Genomic DNA, 10555 nt, shown 5'->3' on the forward strand with positions numbered 1-10555 from the left:
TTAATGCTGTGTTATTTGCGGAATCTGTCTTGAAAGTAGGATCGTCATTAAACTAAACAAAAAAAATGCAGTAAGTACAATAGCTTTGAGTGTTGCTTTGAGTGTATCTTGTATGTCACGGGGCTACTAAGTACACAATAGGTATAGGTACATACGTAGGTATGTATATTATGCACAATTTATCAACACTACATTACACAGATTGTGTGCAAGTTCCTGGTCAAGTGAAGCGGCTCATACGATTATACCTATTTGCCGTCCATTCTGCTTCAAGCACGTGTGATTATCATTATAAAAGTATATTTGATTACTATTTATACACTCTTTGTAATGGTTTTATCAACTCGTCAATTGTATACAGGGCTGCTATGTTTTGTTGCAGAAAATCAAGGACTATTAGTAAAGTAAAATTTCACAAAACACCTTTTTAAAACCAATTTTTAGGAGCAAGGAAATGTTTGTTTTCGACAGGCCTAAGCTGTTTCTATGTCCCGTTGCTGAGCAAAAGCCTCTTCCTTGGATTTCCAGCCCTCGACAGATCGCTTGCTACAAAGTAGGTATGATTAGTCATTAGAATAAAATACTGTTCAATATAATTTTGGATAATTGAATTTTAAGGTTCTATTCTAAGGATTCAAGTTCTACCGCGAGAAAAGGCTGTCGCTATAGAGTTTATATATCGTCATCTCTTTCTATCAGCAGACCATGGATTGCCAGCATGCCAGAGCACGGCTTCAGTTCAAAAGACTCTTACGTTATCTCAAGGATAATAATCTTTGCAACTTCACACGAATCATCATATCTAATCAGTAATCATAATCAAAATTTCTGATCAAACCTGATCAAACCAATTTATATAAATACTCGAAGCTTATTATCTTACCGATATCTTTTATTATCTAGTGTTGCCTATGAGTAATATAACATGACATTTATGAATAAATTATTTATAAATATCTCAGTAAAATTCCACGTGCCAGAGATAACATTTTGATAATATGTTTTGCTTTTTGTTGATACTATTTTGGGCTATGATAGTGTAATGGAAGGATCGGAGGCCTGCATGTGTAGCGGAAAGCTCGTATTTTCGCAATTCATACAATACTAGCTGACTGGCCCGACTTCGTCCCAGTATAGAACAGTTGATTCCATTCCCGTAGGAATTTTGATCCTACCGAACCCATAAAAACCTTTTCCCGACAATGACAAACATATTAAAAAAGAATTAAGTATACAATTTAGTTCAAATGTTCAAAAGTTATGTGCATAGAAAGTACGCCTTGTTTTGTCACAATTTCAAGAGAATTAAACTGATATACGGAGTCTACAAAGTTGCACGATGATTGTCTGGTGATCATTGTCATGTCATAAAGGCGTAAACTGAAGGTGAAGTAACCAGTACTAATTTTACAAGCAATATTTTTAAATTCAATTTATTTTGAATTTACATTATGAACGTTTTTATTCACGAAAATTTGTCTTCTAGTACAGAGTGTAGATTCTTTACGAAGTAAGCGAAAATTATCAATAATATGAAGAAATTTGATCGAGTGATGATTCCACGATATTTGCCAGTAACACAACGCAAGTAACATTACACTAGAACACAACAAGGGGGCTATTGTGTATCTCAGTTGACAAGTATTTGAAAGTTACTATGCTGTACATTGTTTTCTCCCTTAATCTATAGTGATTAGCAGGTAGTATGAAAGCAGCAATGTACTGAATATTGACTATTAATTTGACGTACGCTAGTCGTCAGCTGGGATACACAATACGCATATTGGTCAGCAAATAGGAAAAACCTTGAATTTACTTACCTGTTGTGGGAATATATGTTGACGGTATTTGTTTGTTATATGACCCGAAGTTCCTTACCTATACTTACAAGCTACACATAAATATGATATCTATATTTATTTATTGGGTATATTTGCGAAATATGAAATATTCTACAATCTTACATTATAAGAATTGCTAAAGCAATTTTTGTGTGTGAAACAACATCACAGGTTGGAAAACAAAACTCTACATATCATTTGAGGGGCATGGACGAATGTCGTAGGTGTCCTCGATTAACTTCAAGTAATATAAAAGAGACAGGAGGCCGGTGTTAATATCTGAACTTCAGATAAGGATATCTAGATAGAAAAGCCTCCATATCAAATCTTTACCTAGTCAACAAGCAATCCAATTCCCATCCCAATTTAAGATTATTACTAGCGACAATTGTTGGTCATCCAGATTATTTCCTTTTGAGTGTGGTAGTAAGTCTGTTTCTGTTTGTCTACCTTTGGCTTGTGGCGACTTACAAACATAAAGAAAGTATTTTTCGTGTCAATTTGCATAATAAATCTTAATGATGTCTGTAACATGTTCAATATTGTGTGCCCATCCGGACACGATAGCCGTAGACTTAATACACGAACACACCTACTTTCAAACATAAACGACTACTAGTCATAACACCGCGGAACACGTAACTAAAATCTAGTTCTAACCAATTCCTAGGAACACGGAACTTGTGTCTTTAAATACCCACTTGTAATAAAAGTACAGTGGAAAAGTTTGCACTAATCTGGATAGTTGCCATGGTAACGGAACACAAACAACTTTATGTAAATAAGTGCATGGAATTTTGCAATTTTATTTGCTTTAGAATCAATACTTACGTTTGTTGGGGCTCCTTTTATGGTCGATTACGTGAAGTTAATGTGAAGCGGACACTATAAGTTATTTTCGCATTTTTACAGAATGTTGTTTCACCATACGACGTAATTGACTAAATCTGTATTGGGACAAGTGCGTACGATCATTTGATCATTTGATCAGTAGTAGTGAGCAGTTTGAGAATAAGGCGAGGTCGTCTTTAAATGAGGTCAATATGGCAGTTCCTCGCAAAACAACGAATTGATACACGCGTATTACAATAGAAATATTAGGTAACTGGCTCTAGGGTACCTTGGCCTATTTATAGATATTTTATTAGAATTCGAGACAAAAATAACAAAAAGTCGTTGGTATAATGTAAACTTGACTTACGAGGTGTACAGGGTTTATTTGTGCCTAATTATGCGTGAATAGTAATGTAGCATTTTTAATTTTAAGGTAAAATCTTTTCCTGTTTGGTTCTTTTTCAAATATAGAAGTTAAAATATATATAATTATTAACTGTACTTATTTAAAAAAAAAATGTTAAGATTATGTTCCTGCATTACAAAACCTTTAAAGTACTCAAACTACCAAATGTTGATTACCTATCTGAAGAAGTATAATTGTTTTAAAGTCTAGCTAAGGCAAGAAACTAATAATTTTAGGGGAGGATTTAGTACGATTCTGTGAACCAATCAATTTCGGCCAGAACCTCATAATGTTAAGCTATTATTTGCTAGGGTTTTGGATTAATAACGCCTGCCAGCAAGCAGTACCTAATGTGTGTTCGCAGCAAAAGCTGGAAACAGGCACTTATTAAAAAAATGCTATAATATTCAACCCCTACACAAAACGTTAAACCGGATTTATTTCCACTATTTTTGTTGATATGCTCTAGAGATATGAATAACCGTTGGCTTCATACCAAACCTACGGCAGCAGAGGTCAAGTTGAACTGGCAGTTTTCATTACCACGGAACCCTGCACTTCGCGTCGTTCTTGGCCAATTATATAAAATTGAGACTGACAACATCCTACTCTGGGGACAGATGAAACGAGAAAAACCTTCAAGCAATATTTACCATTGATATTTGTGATTAAGAGCGAACTATTTCTGTCAATGATAATCAAAGTATCGCGAAAGTACACAGTAAACATCGCACGTTACAATCGTACGAAAGTTTGCATTTCTGATGAAGTGGAACGAGACAAAACATCATGGAGGAATCGTTTGGCTCTGATTCTCGCTGGTGACGCACTCGACACCAAGAGTGGGCGCATTCTCCATCATTATAGTCTTCACTCAACCTCTAGGTAAAAACGTCAGATTAGCGCCAAAGTAATTAACGCGCCGTATCATGGAAAATTCCTTTATGATTTGATAGCCATATGACATGTAATACAGGCTTGACGAATTAGCTACAATACGACGGACTAGAGAATCACGTTTCACGTGAATTGACAAAGGCGAATGCATATTTCCGTGATTGTTTCATGCACCTTTGTATATTATGAATATTAATTAGTCCTTAAGGCATTCTTTTGTTTTGACATGAGAAATTTTACAGTTTCATACTAATTTAGTCACCTGTGAATAACAGTTTGCTGTGCTCTTATTAATCAGTGTAGCTCACGTGTATAATCGTTTCTCACACTTCAGGTTTAGAGTAGCGATATGATTGGTTACCGCGGCAAGCTGTTCAGCCAAGTTATGTCAACAATACTGTTTTGGTTTCTGGAAACATGCATGCACATACAGACAATCTAGCCTCATTCTAGTCAATACCAGTAGTCATCGGTTTCCTGTTTATTATTATGGCGGAGTAGGATTGTTTCACTGTTTTTTGTCGTGCAGCCGACAATGGGACTCTTGGCAATTCAATTGATTTGCTTAGCGTAGATGTTAATGTCTGCTCGCCTCTTTAATGGATTCCTAGTTTAGTTATTTAGTAACTTCTGTCGCGATTTCGTCAGCGTGAAATAAATCAGAAGGTATAAAGTATCCTATGTGTTTATTTATGTTCTAAAGAATAATACTTTCTTGAAACAGTGGGTAAAAATCTTTCGCAATTATAATTAGGAGGATGTTTTTATATGGAACCTATTTTTTTACAAACTCTTCGAATATACCGATTCGATTCAGATCCGTTCATTGCTCGCGCGTGGTCGTTGGGACAAAAACACGGGTGAGTGGTGTTATTAGACGTATATACAATTGCATACATCTAGTTACTTACAATGAGATGGCAACAATGAGTAATTTGTACATGGATCGTATGGAACGGAAATGATGGTACAATAACAAATTGCTTCGGCTTTTATTTAATGGTTTTGTAGGTACGTTAAGTGGCATTTGAAGGGTTAATTAGTTTATTGGACATTAAATCGTTGCTGCAGCTATTTATGCATTTATTATGCTATACTTATAAATGATTTATGTTTAAGTACAAGTTATGAATTAATTAGAAGGACATTGTTCCCAAAGAATTATATGTCTGACACTTTGAAAAGGTTTTATAGAGATTCGATTCTAGAATATAGAATAAAATTTAACTTATTTCAAGAAGTGAAGTGTTTATTAACCCTTACCTCAGGATGTGTTCGGTCGAAGTCTCAGAATTAAGCATGTATTTAGGTATCTTCTTTGGTTGGTTCAAAAATCATACACCTTCTTTTTTGGCTTATATACTTACCTGCGTAGGTATATAGGTATTACCAAAAAATGTATTAGCTCTTAAATTACAAATGGCATTGTAACCACTAAAAAACTAAAAACCATTAGTGTGTAAATATGTATACATTTCAGCGCATAAAACCACGTGGTCTCACGTGGTCTGCCTTTTTTAAAGACGAAGATAAGTTTTCAGTAAGTATTTTAATTTCGCCGTTTCCCGATTCAAAGAAAATACAATATTATGAATCTTATAATAAAAATCTGAGCTACTATAAAACTAAAGCTAAAGCTAGCCATAAAACAGAGATTTAGAACAAAGTCGTAAAAGTACCTGCAGTAATAATGTGAGCAACATATAACGCCCGCGCGAGATGCAGTAACTAAACGGATGTTTGATCACTTTAATAACTGGTTGGAAAACTGCAAGACAATGCCAAAACGACTGCTTGTTCCGGAACTAGATTATGAAATACAATTTATATTGGATCTCCGATATAGGTATAATAATATGTGCAGCTATATAAATTGTTAGTAGCTACCGTTTTGTTTGTTTATAAACTCAACTTCCTATTTGATTTTTGCATGAAAAAACTAAAACTGCACTTAACTACCTAAACTACTAACTAAACTTTTCTTAAACAATTACTAGAAATTAATTTGTAGTCTTGCAGCTACAGTCAAGACTCCAGGAATATTTTTTGTCTACAGGTGTTAAAAGGATTTGTGTTAAAGTATCTGGTAACTAGGTTTTAGGTTCCCAGCAGAGTCCAGTTCCAGTTTTCTCTTTCTAGCAGATAGGTTATCTGACACTTACTCATAAGCTGTGACAGTGGCCCTTACACTCGAAATAGGCTTTTAAATACAAAGGAACATTTAGTACTCTGTTCACACTTAATATACGTTTATACCAAAAGATTACAGCTTATAAAGAGTTGCAAACACACATTTTAAATCGCTCATTAATCTCGGCTATATGATGCAGCATAAATTATGCTCGCGTGTACCGTAAAACGTGCTTTTTAATAGTCAGTCTATGTCTCGTTAGTCTTCGCTCAAGGTGGAAGTAATCAGCAGATAGTGTCCCTTGTACCACCCACCTGTGTAAGTGGACAATTTGTACGACGATCTCCACCCAGGACGTCGCTATTACAGCTACGTAGGAGGCATCAAAACAAACTATTATGTGATATTATCATTAGTTAGTGTTTGTAAAATTTATGCTCTCGTTCTATAGGAATTTCTTTGAAGAATCTAGCAAATCTTGTTGCTGAGTGTTATGAGTGCGAAATTTGTAAGGATATGTGGATGTTTGTCATCCTTGCCTGCGCATATAGTATTGATAGTATATTTGAACAATTTTCACTTTTGCGCGCTTATACCTAGGACTAAGTGCTCATTCACGTTGACTCGCGGGCGCGGTGGCGGGCGCGGTCGCGAAATATCAAACATATGGCGATGTACCGAAGTGTTCACGTACAAACCGTTCGCGCGGTCTAAGTCGCGGGCGAGCTAGCGGCGTCGCGCGCGGCCCGCGTGGCGCGCTCGCGCCAATATCAAACAAGTGAAGATGTTCGTGTGTGTTCACGTCGAACTAGCGGTGGCGGGCGCGATCCACTCGCGATGTCAAGTAAGATCAACCAGTTTGAGCCAGTTTGAGCCAAACGCCCGCCTGGCGGCCAACGTGAACACAAATCGCCACGTCCCCGCGCTCGCGACCGCCACCGCGCCCGCGAGTTCCAACGTGAACAAGCACTTAACCGTATGAATTGTGTCGATAGTTATCAAATATATTAGATCAACACGTAAGACAATTTTATCTAGAAATCGCAAAAATTATCAAACACCATCGTGTTTATCTTGCAATATAGATACGTTTTGCATAAGTGCATTTTTAAAGTAACGTTGTTGGTTCAACACATAAAACACCTATCGAAGCACGCGATCTCAACGTGACACATTTTAAATCGTGCTCATCACTTTTTAATCTAGTAAGAAGCATTGTAATAAAAGAATCGCCTTGATAAAGCCATTCATGAACACGTATCGTTCGATTGTCTCGCAAAGGTCACTCGGCGAAGGAGGTCGGAGGGACGGAGGAACAGAAACCCATGGGGAGTGGAGCGGGCGTCATCTCGCCTCGGCTATGGCATTGAATGGAGCCTCGCAATCGATGGCGTCGGCGACTAACTGTCTGCCTCCCGTCTTTGACGTCATCAGGGAAAGTCGAAAATTTCGTGGGATGGGGACAACTGAAGGAAACAGTGAAACAGTCTAGACCCTGGGAAATTGTGTTGCGTAACAAACAATACTATAGCGATATTTTTGTTCTATATCTACTTTTAATGAATGAACTCTATATTTAGATTCATTAACATAACTATGAATATCCTTAGTTTGTTGTCTTTCCGTTTACATACATACTTCACGCCATTATCACGCATTTATTCTATGAAGACATCTTATACACAAAGAAATCTCCGCCATAATTTTTCACTTGTCAAAGACGCTAAGGAACGATACCACTTAGTACGAAGTCCACTAAGACATCGGGCAGTAAATAACTACCGCTAATGATATCAACCGAATTGATTGTTAATTTTATTAAATGGGCTTTAACTTACAATCGGCAGCTTATCTTCTTTAGATAGTAGTCTAATTTAAGGACTTTTATCGTTCTTTAAATGGTGTGATAATAGAATAAACAATCTTTAGTATACTTAAAAGTTCCTGAATCTAGCTTGCTTACCTATCAATTTGGGAAAAGGCAATAAGACCAGATTTTGCCTAACTACTATCTTATAGATCAGTGGTTCCCAACCAGTGGTCCGCAGAAGTCAAAATATAGTCCGCGATGATGAAATTTAAAAGTTTATAGGCACTTTATTTTTAATATACTTACATAGTGGTTGCTACTAAAAAGAATAATAATATAAAAGTGGTCCCGGACTAAGTTTGGGAACCCCTGTTATAGATCGCACATGGCCTAGGTTATTTAATGAACTACGCACTTTCATTCGTATGTGTTACGTCACGTACTTTCTGGCTAGTGCCCAGAAACCACAAAGAAAATCTTTTATTCTTGTTCAATTAGTTACAAGATGAAAACCATCTCGCATTAACCTGTAAGTCGACACACATAGTACCCACCTATCACGCATGCTATATCAGAATTCATTAGTTACCTAAAGTTAATATTTCATTAAATTTCTAATGTATTTTCATTTTGATTTGGATTTTGAGATACTTTAAAAAAGTTGCACATAAAGTAACATAGATGAATGGATTCTGAGTACATTAAGCGGTAGTTTATCTATTCAATAGTGTTTTTTTGTATGGGTTTAAACGCTATTGAATAGATAAACTACCGTTAAATGTAACTCAGGGACCGCGGGTTGGTGGTGCTCTTACTTATTAGCGTTAATTTAGTGACATTTTGGTTTAAAATCGGTTAGTTGATTTGGAAAAAATATTAACAAGCGCTTAATAATTTGTTTTTCTCTGAAATAGAGTAAGTAAATGTTTGTCTAGATAACTACCTGGCTTCACGCTTATGTAGGTACATACTGAAACATATTTTCATGATTGATCGCTCATTCTTTTGGCCTCGTTTGCAAATATTTTACTTTGGAGTAACTGTACTCTTGTATTTGTTATTTTGTTCTTAACTTTTTTTAAACGATAATTACGGTGTAACGGACGGTCACCTTTCTTTATACCCATATAGAACTGCATAACACCTACTTACATCCTCAGTATAGGTAACTTAACAAACGAAATACTGAAGACGCTTTCAACCGTTTTTCAAAAAAAATATTTTAACTATCATATGCGTACATTTTTACCCTAAATGAATCAATTATTTGATTTGATGAATCAGAAAATGTTTGTTGCGTGTGCGAAACTAACCCCTTTGGCGTAGTGATAATCGCGTAGTAACCACTCCCTTTGTTCGTTGTTAACCCTCGATGTAGAGAAGGGGTAATCAAAATGTTATACCTAGTATTTGTATAACTGCGGGAAAAAATAAAGATCGAACTATTGCGTATATCTACCGAATAGATAATGTTTAACTTAGCACTATAAAAAAGAAAATTTTGACAAATTGAAAATTTATAAAGTACATATAATATTGTTTAAATGTGTGTGCTTTAAGGAATGTCCTAAGCTATCTCTTACGGAAAGAAAATTGTCGATAGATTAAGGGAAATCTTCGCACGTCCTCAAAGTTACGGACTATTAGAAAAGATTATGACGCCCAGTAGAAATAATTTATTGTAAAACTATAATCATGTACTTTTTATTGAGTAGTTAACAAATATTTGTTAGTCTTAATTTTGCGTAAAATATGAAGCGAACTAATTTACGTTTACTTACATAAGTTCATACATATACATAAAATCACGCCTTCTTCGCATAGGGATAGGCAAAGATCAGAGAACGATAAACGTTATGCATTAAAAAAAGTAAAACTAGTGCCCAAATATACATGTAGTCTTTGAGTAAAACATTAGGTATACGTAGATTTTTACTGTCTTAACTTGGCTGATGGTTGAAGGTTGTTGATATTTGTTTGGCGGTGTCATCGTGTGATTGTAGCGGAAAATCCGACAGCTGATGGATCATCTGTAGAAATAACATCTCGAAGAAAGGTGAAGGACAAGACACAGTGTTTTTGAATCTCTCTTATCAAATTAACTACGTAGATTTTGCTAAAAATATAGTACAAAACACCTTACTAATTGAGGCACTAAACAAAAGATAAGAAAATGTTATTATGCTAAGGAAACTAAGTCAACTTGTTCAGTAGTTTCACTACATAGTATAAAACAAAGTCGCCCATTTTGTCTGTAGTCCCTTCGTATGCATAAAACTTTAAAACTACGCAACGGATTTTGATGCGGTTTTCACTAATAGAAAGAGTATTTTCTCCGACAGGTTTTTATATATAATTGAAATACATTGAAACTATATTAGCTGAGTTATAGCGATTTATGTCCAAGAAGTCAGAAAAAAAATCTAATTGAAGATTGCATTTGTGCGTGCACCGCTTATACCGTTGGATACAAGTAAGAACAATGTATAGCAAAAACATTGGTCTTTATTAGTTCTACAAAAAAGTCCGCGATGACATATATCCAGCTTTTTTATTTAAGTCACAAAAACTACTTTTCTGTATTAAAAAAACATTTAATTCGTTGGGTGATGTTTAACTGGTGATATAACCAATAA

Source organism: Anticarsia gemmatalis, chromosome Z (genome assembly GCF_050436995.1).
Source record: "Anticarsia gemmatalis isolate Benzon Research Colony breed Stoneville strain chromosome Z, ilAntGemm2 primary, whole genome shotgun sequence".
NCBI classification, from domain to species: Eukaryota; Metazoa; Arthropoda; class Insecta; order Lepidoptera; family Erebidae; genus Anticarsia; species Anticarsia gemmatalis.